At 38.9% G+C, this 23,750-nt stretch overlaps 1 protein-coding gene across 3 annotated transcripts in view; it reads right to left on the bottom strand.

Annotated features, from left to right (window-relative positions):
- The window catches only part of pde3b (phosphodiesterase 3B), a 59,223-nt gene that overhangs the window by 28,736 nt on the left and 6,737 nt on the right, over window positions 1-23,750 (bottom strand). The gene's annotated exons all lie outside the window — the stretch shown is intronic.

Genomic DNA, 23,750 nt, shown 5'->3' with positions numbered 1-23,750 from the left:
ATTTGGAAATAAAAATATGAAACTAAAAAAACAAAATAATAACGAATTAATTTAATTATAAATAACGTTTTGTGCATATCAACACAGTACCCAAATGTCTTCCTTTGTGATAATAGTAAAAATCTCAAAATGAAATCATAAACTTAATTTTAAATGAACTTTTCAAGTGATGGACAGGTGATGCTAGGTGACGTGAGAGGTTGGGGCCAACCAATCTGGCATGGGGGAGAGACTCTGGGCTTTTAGGATAATGAAACTGAATAGCCTGTTACATATAAAATTCATTTATTTTCCTGAAATAGTGACATCATTTAAGAATTACTTTTAAAGAATCTTTGCATGGATGCTACGTTTTAAAACATTTGTAATATTGGATGTGTGAGAGGCAATCTGCTCATTTCAGACCCGTTGCCTTGGTCATAAGACAGAATTTCCAAACGGATTCTCTTTCCTCTACATTTATCACGGTTGTAAACACAGCAAGCACACATGAGAGAAGGGAGACTACAAATGCCCCTTTTCCATTGTACCGGCTCTACCCTGAAACAGCCCGATTCTGCCCTGTGCGGTTGCTTTACCATAACACTTTTTTGGGGCCGTGCAGTCGCCGGTTACAAAGGAGCTGTTCCTCGGAACCTCTTAAAACTTGGTTCTAGAATGCAGGCCGAGGAGGGCCGTGACGTGACGCCACCGTCATCTGACTGGCCAACAGATGTCAGCGTTTCTTGTAAGTGATGTGGCAAGTAACTCCACTGTACCACACATTTTCTGGTTCTAAGCAAATGAGAAAGAGCCACCAAGTCATCAAATTATAGTATTCAGTACACAACAATACTTCACTATATTTGCAATTTCATATCGTCGCTGTCCTGTGAAAAAACACTTACCTCCAATTTTGCAAACTTTTTTTTAATTTTCACATTAATGCGATGTCTGTAATGCGGAAACACCATTCATGTAAAAAATAAGAAAATGAAAAAAAAAATGGAGATAAGTGTTTTTCACATCACAGTGACGATATGTGTCATCTGTGGATGAACTAAGTGAAGCTCGTGGTAAAAATGTTTGCAATACATCAGCACATTGCTGGATCAATTCAAGTGAATGGATACACCCCGAGTCCATTCTCATGAATGAGAGCGAGGCCCGTCTTTCAATGCATACGCTTTCCTCTTTCGAGCTGCCGCACACTGCCGTTTCTATTGTAACTATTTTTTAAGTGGCGCCATTGATTTTCGAGAAAAGTCACCATGGTCAATAAAAACAGTTAAGACAGTAGAGGAAGCATTACATGATGTTTCGAGATATTGACGACTGAGCCAAAGGTTGACTGAGACAGCAAGTCGGAGCAAGAGCAGCTTCCCCCCAGCCAAGAGGAGCCAAACGATGACACAGTTCAAGGTATTATTAGCTTCAAGTAAAATATTGGCTGTTAGATGGTATAGCGGGGACAACAGGCATGCTCTGTCTGAAGCTCCACCACCTAACCGGCACCCACCTGCCTCAGAGGGGGAATGACGGCATGGGTGGACTCTGGTGGTCCCGGGAGAGGAGCCACATAACATCATTTACATTAAAATATACAACAGACTTTTAATAAACAAAATACCTTTAATAGCTACTCAAACGGTGAGTAATAATCATTTTAAACGATGACGCCATTACCAAAGCGCAAGACATCAATATGATGGCTCTAGGAGATCTATTTAGTGTTTTTTTTTTTAGAATTCGGTCGTCCTAGTGTTAAAGAAAGGAGGGGGTCCCTGTTCTTTTTGAGTTGGTTAGAGACTTCAGGCTAGGGTTACAACACATCAACATTGCGCTCCGCTATAGAATCTCCCCCGTACCGGAAGCTTTGGTCCCTTATGACATCAAATGCAGAAGTGCTGCCTGCATGCACTCCATATACAGTTGGACAGTTGCTTTGTGAGGGTAAAATAGGAATCATGATCTGATCTTGCTGTATCCACCTCTATATATATTAGCCAAATTCCAATCATGCTTTTAAAGGTAGCGTTTCTCAAAGACTCCATCGATGCCAGGGGACAATGGTGATCTCACTGCAAATGTTTTCTATTGAAGCAGTGCCCAAGGAGCCCCAGATCGGACAGATTGTCTGAACGCGTCAAGAAAGTAATCCTTTGTGTGCTTTCCATGATAAATTTGAGTTTAAAATGGGTTGACACTTAAACTGTGATGTCATCTATGTTTTGGGGAAAAAAAAGAGTTTCAAATGTGCGTAAGGATGTCTTTCTTTATACAGCTGTAAATGGGAAAAGTCTGTCACACAAAACCCAACACTGTCAAAGTTGTGAACTAAGAAAGGTTTTCTGTGTGTTTACTAGATCACATCTTTACGTGCAAGGTTTCTTCTTCCACACGAGGCTATTTGGGCAACTGTGGTCGGGAGGCATCAGTGCAACAGGAAGGTTATACCTGATATGGACATGAGAGCGAGATCAGGGACTCAGAGCCTTGTAAGGGAACATCTGGTTTTATCGTGGAATCAGTGCAAGCTCCTCTCATAAACACAACGCCTGAGCCCAGGAGCTCTGGCCAATAACAAGCATGCGAACACAAACGCCATCCATCAGAGGCGAGCCATGAGAGGAGGAGTTAACAGGGAAGTGGAAGCGAGAGAGAAAGAGAGATAGAGAAAGAGTGTGTGTGTGTGTGTGAGAGGAGAGACTGTGACTGTGATTAAGTAAATCATTTACAAGCAAGTGAAGGAAGAAGCATTTGATTTCTCATGCGTGCGATTCACTTCATTTCCAAACTGTGGCATACATTGAAGTAGGCTGTGAAATTGGTCACTTTGAAGGTAAAGTACAGCCCTGAGTCTCATGGTATATTTCTGACAACAACGTTATGGCTGAAAGGACTGATTTCAGCAAACATCCCTGCGAATCTGTTCATGTGCTCCATAGCAACAAAGGCCATGTTCCAGGCAGTCCTTTCTTCCTCTTCCAATCACAGTGAGTGGGCCTGGGTTGGCTCGCAGAGGTAAAGGTCAGAATCGCTCCCGCTTTCTAAAATGCCTTGAGCACAATCTAGTGATTCTGACTGCTGTGTGTGCACGGTATAGATACAAGCTGACACAAGCTGGAGGAGATGATACTGGACAACCAGGCTCAGAAAACTTTGATATAGTACAATTATACAAGTTTTAGTTAAAACATGGAAGAGAGTCGAATGATGCTGAAGAATGCTTCGCTCACTTGCCACACTATCAAATAGGGCTGGACGATTGATCGAAATGTAATTGTGATTTCAATTTTGTCTTCTCTCAAACTTTAAAACATTCTAATCGAAGAAAAACTATTAATGCATAGAACGGCGCTGCACTTTTACAAGTTCCCAACGTTTTGAAAGTACCCCGGATGCACCATTTTGCTTACGTAACAAGCATGCACCATTATGAGATTCTGCCATCCCAAAGCTGTCAGCTAAACACACAACAAAAATAATTAGACATTGTATATTTAGATACGAAACACGCTTCATTTTTAAAGCGTGGCTAGTGCTAATGCTAAAATCAATGTAATCCCTTTCAAATGCTAATGGTAAATTAGCATCGACTTGGGGAGTGATATTCCTTCAAATAACAAATATTCACACACAAACGCTGTGGAAACACAGGTAAGATAACACTATTCAGAGGCAAAAATTCTTCTTAATATATGAAAAACGGTGGACGGTGGGGCCAGGATGACCATGTTTTCACTAACAAGTTCATTTTGTATATTTTTTGATCAGGAAATGGTGAGATGCTGAACTGAACTACTTTGTACATCATACTGAGAGCTGCTTCTAATATTGTGGTTACATTATTTAAATACATAAGAGGGACAGACTATTAGAAACTAGGGATGCTCCGATCGATCGGGCACCGATAATGATCGGCCGATTTTCGTGAAAAATGACGTGATCTGCATATTCGACCAAAGCCTTTTATTGACGATCAAAGAATCCGATCACCCGCAGCTCATGAAAAGATACCTTGCGGGGGGAGCATGGCCACAAATTTCAACACAACCAACTTAATCCGACATTTGAAGAACAAGCAATTGGAAGACTACGGTGAGTTTACGAGGCTCACTGCATTGAAGCAGCAGCAACAATGAAACGGCAGCTAACGCAGCCCATGCTGACCAACTCAAACCCATATCAGCGCGACAGGCAAAAGGCAACGCAAATAACCAGGAAAATAATGAAATTCATCGGACTTGATGACCAACCATTCTCGGTGGTGGAAGACACCGGATTCCGCCGTCTGCTCGCCCACTTCGAGCTAGCTACGTGCTACCGGGACGCTAATACTTCACAAACGTAGCTCCACCAGCGAGTGTGTAAGTTTCCTAAAAGAAGGCCTACTATCCTGTTTAAGTTTTACAAGTGTTTAACGGAGCTCGGATGTCAGTCTTGTTTCGATGTTGAGTCTAACAAGGGAGTTTTTTGCTTGTGTACTGCTTTTAATGACAATGTTCGAACAAGGCATATGTATTCCAAAATGTGTTATGCATGATGCGTTACTTTTTTCTCGTTGACAAATGCACAAAATAGTTTGTCTATGCACAAGACAAGAAACCAACTGAGTCGTTTCAATTTAGGAACTCATTGAATAGTTTATTCGAGTGAAGCCTGCATGTGACTATTTTTTCTACTTTGATTATATTCTGAACCACGCAATGTTTAGGTGGCATGTTATTTATTTGACCTTTTGCATAATTAAGTATTTTGGGACTGCTGATTCTTTTGATCTGTTAAAAACTGTGTTACTAAAAGCTGGTTTTTCAATTATCTTTGTGACTGTGTAATTGTTGTATTGTACCAGCAACGGTTTTGTATTTCTTCATGCTTTTGAAAATATATATAGATTTTTATCAAAATTACCGCAATAATATGGCTGTTTTTTTCAGATAATATTGCATAATAGCAGTCACCATAAAGAAATGGAAAAATATACAGGTATTCTATGTGATCATAATCGGTATCGGCCGATCTCACTCATGCATGATCGGTATCGGTATCTGTGTCATAAAACCTGATCGGAACATCCCTATTTGATACACCTCTCACGTATTAATGACACTGTGCAGGATCGCTAAGGTTTTGAGCTTCACATAGCCGTTGATGAATCATTGTCAGACTTCAACGGACAAAACTGACAAGAGTGTAGGTCAGGACATAACGCAGGAACCACTTAAAACCAAATTTTGCATGGCCTGCAAGGCCTGAGCTGGAGAACGCTTGGTGTACTGGCACGTCGCTTCACTGTCAGATGAGTCACACATACAGACCTGAGGAAGGTTTACTAAACAGAGTCAAGATGAGCAAAGGTATCTTACATTTACAGCCAGTTGCTACTTTGTCAATTAAATGTCCTGAAGAAACGTAAAGTGAATTTTTGTGAGGTGGACTGATGTCTTTTATTCTGACATCTTGTGTGACTTGATGCACAGCAGCAATTATTCCTCTGAGGTTTTGTACAACATAGCATCTTGCACACAAGGGAGTGTAACACTAAACCCTCTATATGTAATGTATATGTAATGCATCTTGGATCCATGTATTTGCCAGGCCAACTTCTGTGGTCAGTGGTTCAGCGCCCACCGTCAAATCCCCGGTATCTGTGAAACTGTGTCATGCTGCCTGCTGCTCATATGTGACATCAAGCCTATGATTTATCCACGTAATCCTTGCATACAAGTTCAGCACTGATAAGGGCAAGCGAGGGTCACACAAGAGGCAGCTGCTGTGCACTGCAAACAAGACTGAAATATTTATAGGTGAAAGGCGACTTTAAAAAGCTTTTAAAAAAAGATGGAAGACATTTGGATGTCAGGTTATGGCCGAAGTGAGTACAGTGGTACTTGGCTTAGCTAGTTTAATGCATTCTGTGACAATCATGATACTTGTAATTCAATGGTCATTGTGCCGCTCAATCTGGTGTGCGCATAATACATACCGTACTGGACATGTAGAATAGATGATGAAACACATAAGAAGCCCGTCTCAATTAAGCTGCAATATTACCTATTTTTCGCAGAGGATAAAGAAGATATTCCCGTGAGCATTTTTGTACGCCCTGTCTGCAAATATGACCTGGCATAGAAAAAATGCTAGAGGAAGTTTGTTGAAGTTGTTAGTCGGAACTGCTAACGGAGGCCCGTTTAAAATGATAGACTGACTGGCCTAAAGGCGATTCCTATTTGGTCCGGCAGGACAAACTGGTGGGTAGACGGACGGCAGAAGGGTACCCCGGTTTTAGGCGGAGGGCGATAAACGGACTGCAAATTTTTTGTAAAAAGCCCAGCTCTGGTAGCTACATTTGCGACTATAACACTTGTAGTATGTGTAGGAACATTTATGAAACTGTCAAAAGATCGTAGCTGCGTTTTTTGTCACTTCAAACATATAAGCAATAACGATGCTAACAGCTGAATTTCTCTTACCATTTTTGTGAAGGACCGTCCACAAATCACATATGTATTCCAGTGTGACATGTGGCACAAATCTCCATATCGAGGGCTACATTAGCAATTTAGCACACGCTCTAACACCGGCCGGAATTCGCCAACGGCATAAATAACCCAATCACAAATATTCTCGTTGTGATTTTTAAACACACTGTTACTGTTAGGACCAAAAGAATTCAAATAATACCATGATATGTATTTCAAGCCATACCGCTAAGCCCTCTAGCAAAGATATGGGAAAAATATTGACTTATGTACAAAGAACATGCACATTAGAACAAAATGAAATACATTTTGGGATTAAAAAATGATTTGTGCATAAATGCATATTTATACTCAGAGTTGGGTAATCCAGGTCCAGAAAGTAAAAACTCTGCCAATGTTGGCTTTAGCTACATGTGCTTCTACTCAACCGGCGGGCAAACGAGCTCAGTTGATTATCATTATTTTGATTAATTATAATTATAATTAATAATGATTATTATTAAAATGATGATTGTCCTGCATTTTGTGTCATGTTTGTAAATGTTACTGTACATTGTGACTATTGCACTGAAGCTTGATTTCAAGAAAATCGCAAACTAAATCGAAATCGCAATATCAGTCAGAAAAATCGCAGTACATTTTTTTCCTAAAATCATTCAGCCCTAATCAAAGGGATCCACTATTAACTAAATAAGCCAACTTAATCCAGTGAACCAAACTATAACACACTCGTTATTGTCTAAATAAATAAATAAATACATAACACCCAGACGTTAAATAGAGGCGGCCATGACTCCACACAGAAAGAGGAAACGGAAGTAGTTTTGCCACACACTTCTTACCACAGCAATCATACATGCCCTTTTCAAACAAGTTGCGTTCAAGAGCGGCAGCATATTTGTGTTTGTATTTGTGTACTTGCTATTTTCACCGCTTTAAATTGGATACCATTTTGACCATATTTGTCCATACGAGGCTTCTGCCGGACAGCGATGATATTCAAATAAAAGGGTTTTTTTTGCATTCTGATTGTTGCAGTAGCTGGAAATGGTAGACTTTTGCATAATACACACCTAACCTGTATCTCTGATATCTCTCATTAAGGAAAAACGATATTAAATTGTCAAAAATGTTCAACAGAAATCTCTTTAAACACCTTTTCTCATTATGATTGCTGTAGTAGTTGGCAGTTCTAGACCAGTACTTACTGCAGCTCAAAATGTGATATCTGTCATTATGGAGAAAAAGTTGACATTTAAGTGACTTATATATTCTAAAATAAATGACATAACACTCTATATAGCCTGGACATGAATGTCTTCATTGTTTAATATTGCCGTAGAATATCATTGTGCAATGTTTTGCTGAAGATGTCCGTATGAAGCAATTTTGAATATAAACAAGATCTGTTATTCAGAAACACTGTCCATCCATAATTGTTCAGTAAAGCAAGTGCAGACTTACAGTATTTTTTTGTAGAACATTTTTATTTAAAAACTAAAAAAAATGTTTTGCCCATATCGCTCATCCTTACTCACATTATGTGCAGAGGCAATGTGCGCGTGTGTGAGGGGTGGGGGCGTGGGGGGTGCATTTGAGGTTCTGTGTGTTGTGCACTGGGGGAGGGGTGCCTGAGCTGAGACAGTGACAGACTAAATAAAAAATGAAGAAAAAGGGGTGGGGACAAGCATTTTTTTCTTATCATTTTTAAACTTCAACATTTCACTTTATTTTGACACATTACTCAGAGTTTGAAATGTTGTAGTTTTGGGGAATGGTGATGCTGCTGGTTAAAAGTTGGAGTTTTCATAGCACTGACTAACAGCGCTTCACAGTTTTTGCCCTTTTCAGTGGGATCTGCCCTCAGCTGCTAAACACACACAAGCCCTCCTCTGTAGCTGCGGCTGACGTCAACCGTCACTTAGCAACAGCCTTTTGGTGTAAAAGCTGCGGCGCTGACACCGTTTTCAAAAGGGGCACGCAGAGAAAGACGGAAAAGAAAATTCGGAGAAAATGAGAAACAGAGCAAGAGCGGATGGAACAAAGACAGTCTGGGGGGGGTTGAAAATATGCTTTGTAATGGTTAGAATGTAAGCTAAAGTGATAGGAATGATCATTTTAAATGGCATTGATCTGTCTTGTCACTTCCTTGAAATGATCAGCAGAAACCCAAGTCCTCTTATATCAGTTAGGTCATCTGGAGACTATTAACAGGCAGTAAATTGAAAAAAAAAAACCAACCAAAAAAACATTTACTACATTCTTCCACTCAAGCATGGACTCCCACTGTCACTTAAACATTCTCTTTCCTTTTTCCCTGTCACTGGATTGAGCAAACATACAGTACATGCAAGGTTCAACAACCTCTTTCTGAACCTCAAAGACGAGCCACCGGAACAGTTTCCATTGCAGGGAACATCTTTGTGCCTTTACAAGCTTTAAATATGAGCCCTTTAATGCCTGATTGTGCTGCTTTCAGAACACAACGTCTTCACTTATCTTTCATTTGATTTTAAAATAGTGGGAACAGGCAAGAAACTTGGATGTTGATAGTGCTGCATTCCTCTCTCCACCCCAACAATTTGTGTCTCAACAAAGCACACAATGCTCCAAGAATGAGCTTTTGACATCATTAAAAAAAATCATGATAATCAATAAATAATCAAACCGAAACAGTAGATGAGGTCAAGGAATTACATCGAGGACATGCTGTGTAGTGGTACTGCAAAGCTAAAACACCCTGAAATAAAGAACAATTTATGAATTTGACTAATGACAACAAGTACATAAATGAAGTACTAACAACATTAACGCCTCTATGAATATGCTGTGAACGCTGTTCTGACAGCACCTCCTCAGGCACCAGGGTCATTAGGGCCAGCCTTTGCTAGACCTATCATGAAAACTAAAGAGCTGCAAGCTAATTGCTGGTGATCATGACGCAAACCGTTACCAGGGCAACGTGAGTTTTGGAGTACCCGCTCCAGCATTTCCTCATCTGTTTGCACTCACACCAGCAGGCTGACAATGCAGTCGCTGCATCCTGTTTCACTCCAAACACGCCATCTCACGACACTTAACCCTTTCAAATGGCACGCTTGCAATCTCGTCAAAGTGGGTATGTTTTATGTTTTGCACGTAAACCGTCCACTGCAGATCATTGGGAACATTTTAAATTCACACACTCACGAACCAGAGGCGTAAGTCACAAATGATGAATCAGCTTTTGATGTGTTAGACACAGAATGTTCTACTGTTTGCAACAGTACCTGTGTCACTGTCCATTAAGAGTTGCTTAACAATGAATTAGGACATCTTGGTCTTCATCGTGCAATTGTTACACAAGCCCCGCAACACTGCAGCTCGCACAAACTCGTTCACTTTGACTGCCTTCAAAAATGACACACTACATATACTAGAGATGTTAAGATGTTTGACAAGATTATTTTTAAAGACACAGTGTACACAGTGGGACCTCAGTTTTCACTATTAATCCGTTCCAAAAGCCTGACCAAAACCAAACTGTGCAAAAACTAAAGAAATATTTCCCATAGCAAATAATCCGAATAAATACAATGATCCGTTCAAGACACCCAAAAATATTGACAAAAATATATATTTCTTATAGAGAATAACTATAGTTTAACATGCAGAAAAAAATGTGAAATGAATATAAATGACCAAGGAAATGGACAAATGAATAAACGTCACTTTTAACTTTACTCAAGACTTTTGATGGCACATGTAAGGCAGTTAGAACTTTCTTTGGGCCCATGGTGGATTACTCAACAGTCACACTCACTAAATAACCCCAAAAAACCTTCACAATGCTTCTGATGAGCATGCGGGGTGTCACTCAGTCATGTGAGGAGATCCTTTACTCCAAAACACAGAAATGTCTCACCATACTTACTGAGCCCAATTGACGAGTCCACATTTCAAATTGTTTTAGGAAATCAAAGAGGGCCAAAGAGAAAAACGAGCATCCAGATTATTATCAGAACTAAATTCAAAACCCAGCATCTGTGATGGTATGGCGTGTGTTAGTGCCCATAGCATGAAGAACTTGCACATCTGTAAAGGCACCATGAATGCTGAAAAGCTACAATAATGATATTACTATGGATTCTGTGAAAATGGGGCATTTTTTAAAGGAAAAAATAAATATCAATCAAAAGGATGTGGAAAGTGTTTTTTTATTGGAACTTACTGACAGCTATCAACATTAACAACATCAGCAAGAAATAAAAAATAATGAAATTCACATTGTACTGCAACTGTGCTTTAATGATAAATCATAATTTTATGCTACAACAGAAGTGTTTGTTGTGCTTGAGTGTGTGTGTGTGTGTGTTAACTGCATCAACATATGTTTTTCTATACCAATTTGCCCATGCACGACATTAGTAAGGATAAGGGGTTCAGAATGTGGATGGATATGTTGTGTGGCTTGAAAAAAAAAAAAAAAAAGTTAACCACTCACCCACCACACATGACAATGGTTCTGTATGCATTGATGCATTACATGGCCATGTGGTGTGTGGACTCCCAGCGATATCAACTATGCCAGCCTGGATTGTGGAGGCTTCCCATATAATATGTCACATTGTATGACTTTTTATTATCCACAAAAAGAAGGTGGCAGTCAAGGAAGATAGGCGTTGCGACAGAAATAGGACGTGGATGACAATAATGAGGAAAGTATGGATATATTGAAAAGCGAGGCTCACTCCCATTGGAGCGGCAACGCGCGGGCTGCTCGTACATTTTTACTACAAGCTTCGCTATTTTATCAACTGGTGATTTTAAAATTATAAATATGGTCAGGTAATGTTCTAAAACACAATATATGTGTACCATCCATATATACTATATTATATATAATGGGTGTAACGGTACAAGTGGGTGTATTAATACGTTTCGGTATGGCATGTTCGGTTCGGTCCACTTATTAGCACGAGCTTACACACGGGCGCAATTGACTGTTGCACGGGGGAGAGAAGGGCGGCGGCACTAAAGAGGAGCCAGGACGCCAGAAGCCGTGATAAATCCAAAATGCATGGATAAATGGCATTATAATGGCATACGCAAACAAGCCAGAGCTCGAAGGTCTTCCGTACACTGCGGTCAGCTGTTTGGGAACATTCTAGCTTTCCTGTTAAAATCGCAGATGGGAAAAAGTACGTGTATATGTCCCAAAGTTGTGTGCCGACATTGCTACATGAGATTGCCGGCTATGTTGCAGGTAACACGTCTAACATGATAACGAATATCCGACTTTGAATGTTTCTTAGACGAGGAAGCAAGCAGTATTTTTCGCCAAAAACAAAATACAACAGCTCTGTTATTCATTCTTTGCTGCTTCTCTCGCTAGCCGTACGATGCATTCATGAACCTCGGAAACATCACAACTCAGCAAAAGAAAATGCGACCACAACACAGATAACCCAATTCGTTACAATATGCTGTTGAACATTCAAAGATTTCAATGCCTAAAACGTGTAAATAATTTCATAAAGACTCTAAAGTTACTGTATTTCATTATAAAATGAGCTTTAATACCGTTAGCAATAATTGTAACTGTTATTGTATGGGGTTTTTTTTAATCGCAAAAAGTGTATACATGTATGCATAATGACAACTTGGCTTTAACTTGAATACTTAGATAGGCTATTGTTGCTGAGTGTTTAAAGGTTTCAGTGTCTTAATAATTAAAAAAAAAAAGAGATCTTTATTGTTAAGTGTATTTTTTATTCTGGTGTAATTTCTTAGTCACCCGAATGGTTCGCTTTTATTTAAAAAAAAAAAAAAAAAAAAGTACCATTTACTTGTCATCTTTTCAAAATAAACATATATATATTTTTAAAAATCTGTTTTTTGTACCGAAAATATACCGAAACGATGTTTCCAAGAAACCGAACCGAACCGAAATGTGATTTAGCGTACCGTTACACCACTACTCCACTATATATATATATATATATATATATATATATATATATATATATATATATATGTCACGGTTCGGATCGGATCACGTATTTTGAGTCACGGATCGGATCGTTTTTCAGATCAGCAAAAAGATATATCCCGAATGTTCATATCTCAATTTCGATACGATAAAGATGTATCGCCCAGCCTTAGCTGAAAGGCTCATACTGTATAGGTTTTGGAGCAACATTATGCTGCCATCCAAGTGACGTCTTTTTCATGAAATAGTCCCAGCAGGGACATCCTTGGTTATTTCAACAGCGTGGCTTCGTAGTAAAAGACAGCGAGTACTAGAATGCCCTGTCAGCAATTCAGACCTGAAAATGTCATGTCATCTTCTAAACCGCTTATCCTATACAGGGTCGCGGGGAGTTGCTGGAGCCTATCCCAGCCGTCAATGGGCGAAGGCAGACTACACCCCGAACTGGTCGCCAGCCAGTCGCAGGGCACACATAGTCACTGTCACTGAGCGGGAATCGATCCCACGCTGCCCGCACACAACTCAGGCGTGTGTACCACTACACTATCAGCGGACCTACCGGAAAATGTGTGATACATTATGAAACGCAAAATATGACAATGGAGACAATAGCCCGGCCATTGAGCAATTAAAATTAGGGGGCAAAAAAATAATGGGAAAGAATTCCACCTACAAGTCTTCAACAATTAGTGTGTCCACTTCCCAAACAATTACTGAGTGTTGTTAAAAGGAACGGTGATTTAACACAGTAGTAAACATGTCCCTGTCCAGGCGTTTTTGGAACAAGGATTCAAATTCAAAATGAGTGAACATTTGCAAAAAAACAAACTTTTTTAGTTTGAACATTAAATATCTTATCTTTGTAGTTTACAGTGTACAGTATATACAGTACAACTAATGAAGATTACTGTAACTGTATCAACGATGGGGGATAGCATCTTTCGCAAATAAGCATTTAGGGCACTGCTTGAGGCAGGAGCATGGAAGTAAACAACATTGAACATGACACTGCATTATAGTAATGTACATGAAAACGTTGGATATTCCTAGACATTTTGAATGGTATTTTTCCTCTGGATAGTTGAGTTTTATTTTATCTTCAATAAATATTTTCCCTTGGTTTAAATAGGTAAAAACAAAATAAATAAAAATACATGTCGATATCAACTAATATGAAGCATGTATACCGGGATACACTTTTCAGCCATATCGCCCAGCGCTAGTAGAAAGCCAAATGCAATAAAGAGATTTTTTTTTTTAATAATTAATTTAGTAAAGTGGCCGTGCGTCACACAGCTTCCGAGAAAGATTAGATACCATTGTCCTTCATAAGATGACTACTCACTCTTACTTCCAAATAAAAAGGTGCGATGCCCCATGTACTATAAAATGGGATAGTTGAAAACAGCTCTACTTACATGCAATTTAGTGAGAATGTTTAGTGCTCAGTGGAGTGCTGATAAGATCAATAAACACATTAAAAAGTGTCACCAGCACAGACACAAGGTTACAAGAAAGATAGAGAGACCATTAGATAATACTCATAATACTGTATTTAAAAAAAATGCAACACTTGACACAGGCTAAAATGTACACTCAAATCCATTTTTTACACGAATTACTTCCGGCTCCAGTGCTGCGTAATGGATAACTGAGAAATTAAAATTATATAACAAGTAGAAAAACTCTTCCCCACACAGTCCCCCTAAAAAGCATTTTTTCAAACCTTAATTCTAAATAAAATGACACACAAAAGTAAAAAGAAATAAAATAGAGTCTTTTCATTGCATTAGTGTGAAGATGAAGCATTGCGGGTTCTCTCCTCCCTACTGCAGGCGCACACTATATTCTACAGGATGATTAATACGACTTGGCATTTTTTTTTTGGTCTTCTTTTTAATCAGCCGCTGGTACGTCACCCCTCTGTGACGTCAATGTTATATCATTCCACATGGCTTTACAGCAAGTGAACGTGACAGCCGAGAGCTGCTCTGCATTTTCAGCGCTGTCCCCCCTTCTGGCGCTTCCGTCCACAGCCTATCCAAGCTCGCTTCTCCTCGTTGGGGAGGGCGCTTAGTTAAGTGCATTATTTACCCCCACCTGCCCTCTTGCACACAAAAAGAGGGCCCTCTGTGAATTCAACACTGCATTGCAAGTGGGACCACTGACGTCTTAGTCGTGCTTTTTAGAGAACACCATAGCCACTTTGTTTTCATTGTAATTTTGTCATATAAATGTATTCTCTTATATTATTCGTTTAAAATAAAATACATTACACACAATTGAAGGCACATTCAAGTTTCTGTCATTTATTTTTGTCTGAGTTTTTTCATGTTTTATTTTTTTTTTATCACCAATGAGCCACGGCAAATCTTTTTTTTACAAACTACTTGTAATTTAATATTTACAGTCATGTGAAAATAATTATTCATCTTAATCGTTGAAGAGCAATATTAGCATTGTTTTGGTGTACATACATAATTATGAGTGAGAGAAGCAAATCATATCTCTGAATGAAATCTTAGTTTGTAAATAACTTAACCGGGGTACACACTTAGAATTATCGGGCTGAATTTGACTCAAATTCTTCTTCCAATCTGTCAGCAAAGGCTCAATTATCATCTTTCTCTAAAAGATTATCCTGAGTGATGTGTGTTAATAATGATTCCCCCCCCCCCCCCCCCAATGTGCTCGGAAACCAGTCTGGGCCAAAAATCGTAAATGTTAATGTTCAACATTTATGATCTATTGTTGTGTGTGAGATCAACACCGAGGTCGGCCAATCCACAGACTTGCCAATTAGGAAGTGACCTGAAGCTCAAACTGTTGCCTAACTTAAGGTGCAACTACTGTAATTATATTGAGTGTTTGTATAATGTGCCCTCCAAGTCATTCACCACAATAAAAATGACAAGAAGAGTTTGTCATGACAATGTACAGTAGTTACCAGATAAGCCTCTTGTAATTCTTCTTGTACAGTCTTGCAACTATTCACGCCCTTAAGGTGGCATCTCACTGAGAGCGGTGAATGCTTGCGAGTGTTTGCGAACGTAGCAAATGTTGTTTTTTTCTCCAGGGTTCGTTAAAGATTGCAAAGACGGTCGCGAGGCGTTTGCAAACCGTTTTACTTGGTGTCAGCGGCTTTTCTTGTCGCCACTAAATTTTGAACACTTGCCAAAGTACTTGGAACATGTTCAAAATTTCTACCACCTTTAGAGAAATAGCAAAAATCCTGAAGTATTCGACACCCTCCTTAAAAAGGGTTTACAAATGCCAATATATGCCACCATGGCAGAAAAGCACTACTTTTCTAAATCAAGCTTCTTCCCTTACTTCAACATGCATAATTCCTTGATGCAAAGATGCCACAAGATGGTGCCAAAGCAATATTTTTATATTAGACAGGGCTCTGTGTGGGGACTCTCATATTTTAAGAATGTTGTTAAAAATCACGAGGCATTTACCTGGTGGGGCTGAACGATTATGAAAAATAATCTAATTGTGATTTTCTTTTTCCCTTAAAAATTGCGATTGTGATTTAATATGTGATTATTGTGATTATGTCCTTTTCAATTAATTAAAAAAAAAACATGTTTTAACTAATAAATCTTTTTGTAAACAAACAAACAATTAATTAACTTTATGACGATAAACAATATATCTATTATAGCTTATAGGATATTAAAATTAAGGCAAATCAAACAATTAATATGAAAGACAATTTATTTCTTTATTACAATTAAAATGAGTTTTGGCCCAATGCCAGCGATATAATAAGGTAAAGTAAGAATTTACAGTACTTGTTTGTATGTCGTAACATTTTACGATTTCAAAAACCAGCAGCATGCATTACAAGTGGCGGCGGCACCTTATTGATTAAATGCAATAATCATTTTGTTCGTCTCCATTTCCAGTCATGAAATTGGACAGCACAACATACGGCCACATACCAGTACTTTAATTTTCAAATCATTTGACCGGAGGATGTGTTTTGATTTGATTTGATTGATTTAGCTACTGTCGGGGCAGGGAACTTGGGAAGCTGCTGGCTCAGAGTCAAGTTGAGGCAGTACCTCCATTTGCAAATATTAATAATAAATGGTCTCCAACATTAAACTTTGTTGTTGTTATTTTTTTTAAACAATAATTGATTACCGGTAATACAATTATTTTTAATAGAGAGAAGAGAGTGTAGGAGTAAGACTTTCTTTCATAGTCAAATTTAAGGTTGCAACTTACATTATATGAACGTGGTAAATTATGACCACATTTCAAACCTTTGAAGTCTGTAAACCCCAAGACCTCTTTTTGAAATATTTAGACCAATAATTTATTCACTGAAACTGCATATGAAGAACACAGTACGTTTTAGAGTGTTTTTTTTCTTTCCAAGATGACATTGTATTATTGTCAAAAACTGGGAGCATGACAAGGATGTTATTATTAGTTTGATTCAAGTTCTCACAAAATTAATTATGCTTTTCATATTTGTGTTTTCACTCAAAAGTCAATGTGGAGGTCAAAGATTTTACGTCAGTGCACCACAAAAAATAACTGTCTTAGAGCCAAACAAAGTGATGTATATGAAAAGAGAAATTTTGCTATGTGAGGCTGTGTGTGGCCAACAACTGCTCATAGTGCCTGAAACCAAAGGTTCCTAAATTAAATCTCATATAGCGTTCGCAGACTGCATTGCTTCGAAGCAATCACGTCTCTCAAACTGGACCAGAATGAAGGTAAATACATTTTGCGTGTAAATTGTGTATGAGGATGAAGAGCTCATGCGGTATCGTCAGTGGACCCTGAGCCAGCTGCTTTGCTCTCTCACCTTGCTTGCTTTTTCTTTTTTTATTTTAAAGAAACAACTCATATCTGCAGGACTGAATTTTTGGATACAGTCGACTGTGGCCATTTCCCCCTCCAATTTTTTTTGCTACCTCCTCACAATAACGTGACCAAGGCCGGTGCACATATCTCATATTTTTGTTTGTAAATCAAAGCAAAGCAAGATCTATCTGCACTTGCGCGATTCAACAAACAGAGTTGTGATCCATTCTCCTCCCAACTACAAGAACACTTTACAACTCATTTTTTGACAACCCGTTTCAAAATGTGGTCTGCATTTTAATCTCTTAATCTACACCTGTCAAGCTTTGAGGTCGTTGTTTTACAGGGTAGTGACGCTCTTTCGGTGACAAAATCTGCCCGCAGACAGCTGCACACGTAATCCAAACGGCTTCTGTGGTAGTTCTCGCCCCATTAGGTGAACTCTCACACACAGGCGCACGCACTTAAAAAGGTGAAAGCAATCCAAGCCACATATAGGACAGCTGGTGAAGACATGAGAAGACCTATGCATTGTGCCTTCATGCGCAATGCTCTCAAACACTCCGCAATCCAACCTACAGTAGCCCACTCATTTGAAAAAAAAAAAAAGAAACTAACTACAGAGTGTATTTATGTTGATTTATGATTCAGAATCATTTACATTTGTATCAATTACAATGTACATTAACATACATTACCTTGAAATGTTGGCGTAATAAAAAAAAAAAAAGACTCTTTTTAACAAAATCTATTTTGTTTTTAAACAACATGTAGAATATTTGTGAAAATAGCAATTGGGTACCACAAACCCCCTGACATGGTTTTCACCCTTCTAAATACTTGTTACACAACACATTTAACTTTAAAAATGCAAACTGAAGAATAAATACGAAGCTGCAGGCTGTGAAAGAAACGTGGGCTAAAACCCCAGCAGCGGACGATTACGATGGAACGTTAGCTAACAACTACGTTAAGGTTTTATTTTTTATCCTAAACTTGGCTTACCTTAACTAGAAAGCCGTGGTGCATTTTAGCCAAAGGTACAATCTTGGTGTAATGTACTTTTAAACCTTTGTCGCCATTGTTGTGCAGAGCAAAATGTCATTACTTCTGCTGCTGGTGTTGCTGCCCCTTCTTCTTCGTTGCCATCTTCCTCTTCTCTCTTTCCTCTTCTTTTAAAACGAAGAAGCACAATCGCCCAGAAATAATCATGGCAAGTAATCAACAAGGTCCTTTAGATAAAATGCAACGCTAGATTCTAGTTAAGGAAAGCTGTTTTAAGGCAAACTTAAGTCAAAATTAACAAACACTTTACGCATTGTATTTGCCGATGTTTCGTCGTCCTTGTCTTGCTGAGCATATCTTGCTTGCCGGGTGGCTGAGCACACTCCGCTCACTACCTCTAATGTACCATATTTACACTTACACCATATTTACTGTCATCGATCCACTGTCTTTAGATATCAAGATCAGATCTTCCCGTTTCTTCCGCAGTGGAACTAAATAAATAAATAAAAATGTTAACATTGTTGGATGGTCTTCTTTGTCCTGATCGGACAGTTGGCAACCGCTGAGGTGGAGCGGGTGTGATCAACGATTCACATCTCAAAACTCAAAACATCTCCTAAGACATCAGACTTTCTTTTCTCTAAAAGTTACAAACACAAAGTATCCACATTTTTGAAAACTCACTGCATGCCCAATAATCAGTAAAACTCAAAAGAGGTTTCTGTATCGAATTTGCAGCAGCGAGCATAAAATGACACAGCTAACATCTACAGCTATAAAACAAATATGAATACCGCTCACAAACTGCTGAAAGGCCTCGCGGCTCAATGTGACCGCAATAGCCTCCAACACAATGATGAGTAAAACAACTACAGGAAACCAGTGACACAGTCTGGACGTACTTTTTTTTTTTTTTTTTTTTTTAGTTCTCTTATCATTTGGAGCAAAGCGTGAAGGATACAAAAACAATGTGTTTGAGATGATAGCTTGTTTACTGTTAAACTAACATCAAATAATAAGAATTACACATTGTATATTCAACAAAACACATACCTTTGTCTTACAAAAGTTTATCTTTAAGCCAAAACATAATATGAAATGCCACAGACAGGCTAAAGAAATCATCAGCATCAACGTCACCGTATAAACCGAAAATATAAAATAAGAAATATCTATATACAAATGACGCAGCAATATATTAGATAGATTATATAACTATACTCACATGCACATATTCTGGAAAAAAGGACACATTATTGTAGTATAGCCTCAATCTCGACGGTTGTCTTTGTGACTTTTCATCCAATCTAAATAATATCTGCATGCGTGTGCCACATTGCCCTTGTAGGCCAAGGTGCACACAACAAGTGTACAAAATAAATCCTCCTCAAGGGCGGGAATCAGCGTTCTTTCCGGGTCGAGCGGCTTTCATTCTTTGCCATGCGTGACGGCCGGAGAGAGAGGCCAACGACGGAGGTTTGATAAACTGCCGAGATGGGCTTCATTGGCCGTGCTGCTGAACAGTTGATTTAAAGCTGACTAACTAACTACTCACATACACGCGCATCCACTGATGGGTAAAGGAAGCCACTTCCAGGGATAACAGCTTGACGGAACCGCTTGCCCCTACATGACTGATGTGCACTCCCCACTGGGCTTTATGCGATTTTGTTTTTTGCCATCAGTGAGTTTGAAAGAAATGATCACTCGATCACAGATTCAATCACGAGATGGAGCAATATATCTATTTCTACAACTTGTATATTTTACTGTACAGTCGACCCCCACCGTAGCCAAAATGCATTGGAATAATAAAACATTTTAAACCGGAAAATGTATCTTTAAAAAACATTGAAACGCTAACTATAACATCTAATGTTGACACGTTTACAACATCTCCTTCTCTGACATTAAAGAAAGAAAAAAAAAATGCATGAACATTCAGTTGTCCGGGGCTTTTGCTCAAAACGTTCTTGGTTCAACAGCTGTAAACAAGTCCGTACAGTTACTTCACAAATGCGCAAAGTAGCTTACGCCTGCTCCTTTTTGGCTGCATTGTAAGTAAGCCCATTCTTGAAGACCTTTGGCTCTGGTACAGCTGTACAGATTCAGTCCTATCCATGCAATCTGTATTGACTTTATAAGAAATAGCGTCGCTAGAATAGCTCAACTCACATTTGGCATAGTCGCAGTATTAGTGATGGGTACTTGTTTAGCAAAAGTTCAGAGCGTCTTGCCAACAGCGGCGCTATTTCCGTGTTTGTTCAAACAACACGCTTGCATGCTGGTTGCATCTGTTTCCCGAAGTTCCAATAATTTTTGCTTCGTGATGAAAGCTACTTTGAATTAAAGAGATTTTCTAATTAAATAAATAACACACATACTGTCGCTAGTTCCTTTTGGAGTAAATGAAACTGTTTTGTGACTTTTCACCGGACAAAAAGAAAAACTACAGTAACGCTATTACTTTGTGATCGGATGGTCGAGGATGCAGAGGCGGAAGTCGGCGCAAAGGCATTCCGCTCACAAGACAAAGCTAAAAATAGATTCACTTTTGGCTCACAAAGCGAACCAGGGATGAAAAAGGTTGTTATTATGTCTTATTTCGTGGATGCGATCAATGATAGTTAGATCGTGCAAATGATGACATTACAGTCCATCACCGATTTAGCAGAAAATGCAACCTATCGACTGATTTCGATCCACTCGATCAAATTGGTGTCAAGACTACTCCCCAAATAGCTGCGTCATATCGACTGAGCTCTCCACTACAGAAAGCGTACACGTGGCAGTACTACAAGATGTCATTCTGATCTGAGTGCAAATTTTTGGATTTGATGCTTGCTTTTCCACGCCCACCCGAATCGCCACTGAATCGTCCACAGCCCTAGTGGCAAAACTTGAAGTTGATATTTTTTTTTAATTTAATCCTAATTTTTATAAAAGTAGTTTTCGAGTGAAGCTTATGCCATGATTAACAAAAGTTTGTGTTTTTTAATGAAAAATATTTAAGAAAAGTAAAACATTTTCTTAAATGTTTCACTACAGCAAGACAAAATGGCATTATCAACTACTGGTACTTGGTATCAGTGAGTCTTCAAATTTGAGTACTTGTTCTCGGTCTAAAAAATATGTGACGGTGTATCCCTTGTGTGGATTGATATGTTCAATTTTATGTTACACTTGTCTGTCAGCAATGAGTATTCCTACAAATTATATTCTACTTTGTATAATGTCAGATGCTGAATATACTTTATTAAACAAATTCAAACATTGCCCAAGACCGAAAATAAGATAGTATAGCAACTATTTTTCTCACCCTAAACAAACCAGCTGTGATTATCATAGCACTTGCAATTGCAAAAATCTACTCTATGTGTGCATGAAAATCGCTGTCCACAAGAAAACGCATCCCTGGCTGTAAGTGTTAAGGCCCTGATAGACCAAACCGACGTCTGAGGTCGTGAAGCATCGTGGCATCTGAATGCGCCGTCTGTTTGGTGTAGTGGCCACCGTCATAGTGTCGTAACCCGTCTGTAAGCGTCTTGGGGGCGGTTACGCATGTTGAATCGGCGTCGCCAGTCATGACATTTGGTCACTCTGATTGGCTATTAGCCAGCAAATCAGCGCTCGGAGCACCAACAGGACGTGACAAATGCGGAAAAACAGTGAGCACGCCTCCGATGCCTGAATCTTCTTACAAGTACAAGAGCGAGGGTTGACAATGTAAGTATTTCACGATACCGTGTCGAGAACGTGAGGGTCTACTTCACATGGGAGTTCATCGTGAGCGAAGAATATAGCTGAATGCATTCTTTATGTTTTTATAAACCGCCCCCGGCCAACAGCTTTCCGGTTGGATTTTTCTAACGATGAGAAATGGTGACTACCGCCGCCGATGGTATGGAAGGGTATTACAGTTTATGCATGCGCAGAAGGTACTTTAATGGTCAGCGTCGCTGTCTGTCATTGCGGTGTATTCCTCCAACGTGACGTGCCGACAGCCGGCCGGACGCCACAGGGGGTAAACGTCTGTCACTGTTGGCCAGTGTCTTTTTGGTCTATCTAGGCCTTAACTCAGTAAATCAACAGCGACTGTCTTGGCCACTCATTCTGATGCCTCCATTCCTTGATAGAGTGAGAAATAACATTTCCATTATACACCTTCAAATGCCAAGTATCTTCCCAGGACCTTGGTTTAAAATCAGTAGTGGTATTTCTGTCGTTAGATATACTAAAAACGGCTGACATCAAGGAATAAGATCACTGTATAAATTCTGTCAAAGAGAGAGCAAAAGAACAGGAAAAAAAGGATTTTCAGTGGTTCCACAATAAAATATAAAAAATATATATCTTCACGTCGGGGTTGTATAAAAAACTATTTTCTGTTCTATTGCATAAAAACATTGCTAGCCTAATAACATAACTTCCTTACTTATTGTAACTTACTGTCACAATATCAATAAAAAAAACACTAATGTGCTTGCGTTGTTTTGTGTTTTTTTTTTTTTGGGGGGGGGGGGTTCATCTGTGTAGTTTCTGTCATCCAGGTCTCTGGAAACAGCAAGATTGAATTGAGGCAACAGCGCTCATGTTTGTTTGAATCTTGTTTTCTGAAAGCCTTAAAAAGGACGTAAGCAATTATTCTATTATGCTAACAATATGCGGGGAACAAAAACAAATCCATACAAACAATAAATAAACACACAAACATATGTTCGGGTGGACATGGCCTGAACCAGTCAAATCAGATACAGAAGCGGTGTTGTCACCTCACATGCAGCTCACAGCCCTGAGGCATATTTGCATGCTATCTGGGGATTCGCATGATACGCTATGGCGTACTAACCACATTAAATGTGTTAATTAATTGATTTATTTGTCATATTTGCTCAGCCGCAGCATCTCTTGGCATTCATGCTCAATGCCAGTGGTGAGATGTAATGAAGTACAAATACTACTTACTGTACTTAAGTAGATTTTCAGGACTATATTTTTTTAATAGCTTTTTATTTTTACTCCCTACATTTTAAAACATACCCAAACTTCCCACTCCTCATTTTGTTAAAAAAAAAAAAGGCTTGCCTCTTTTTCAACCTGTGCAGATGATAAGAGGTAAAAAAGAAAGAAATAGAAAGAGTCAACGTCTGGGGGACTTCAATATATGCACCGTATAACATTTACCAAAGTACAGGAGTTGAAGCAGTAATTTTGTTACTAGTCTTTTGTTGTTGTTTTTTAACACTGATGGATGGACAAGTGTCTGTAGTTAAGTGCAGAGTGTGAGTGGGTCATTCCCGAATTTGAGGACAATTTAGGTTACTAACATTTTTTGAAAAACCAAGCTTTTTACTTTTCAGCTTTTGTTATGTATTCAAGAAAATCTTCATTTATTTATCATATTCTTAAAAGTTTCATAATTTGATTGCACACTCGCAACCAGGGCCACTACACTATCAGATATTTTATTTGTCCTATCA

This window comes from Filicampus tigris, chromosome 3 (genome assembly GCF_054856515.1).
Source record: "Filicampus tigris isolate MCC_2025a chromosome 3, RoL_Ftig_1.0, whole genome shotgun sequence".
NCBI classification, from domain to species: Eukaryota; Metazoa; Chordata; class Actinopteri; order Syngnathiformes; family Syngnathidae; genus Filicampus; species Filicampus tigris.
This window is presented reverse-complemented; position numbering and strand designations above follow the sequence as displayed.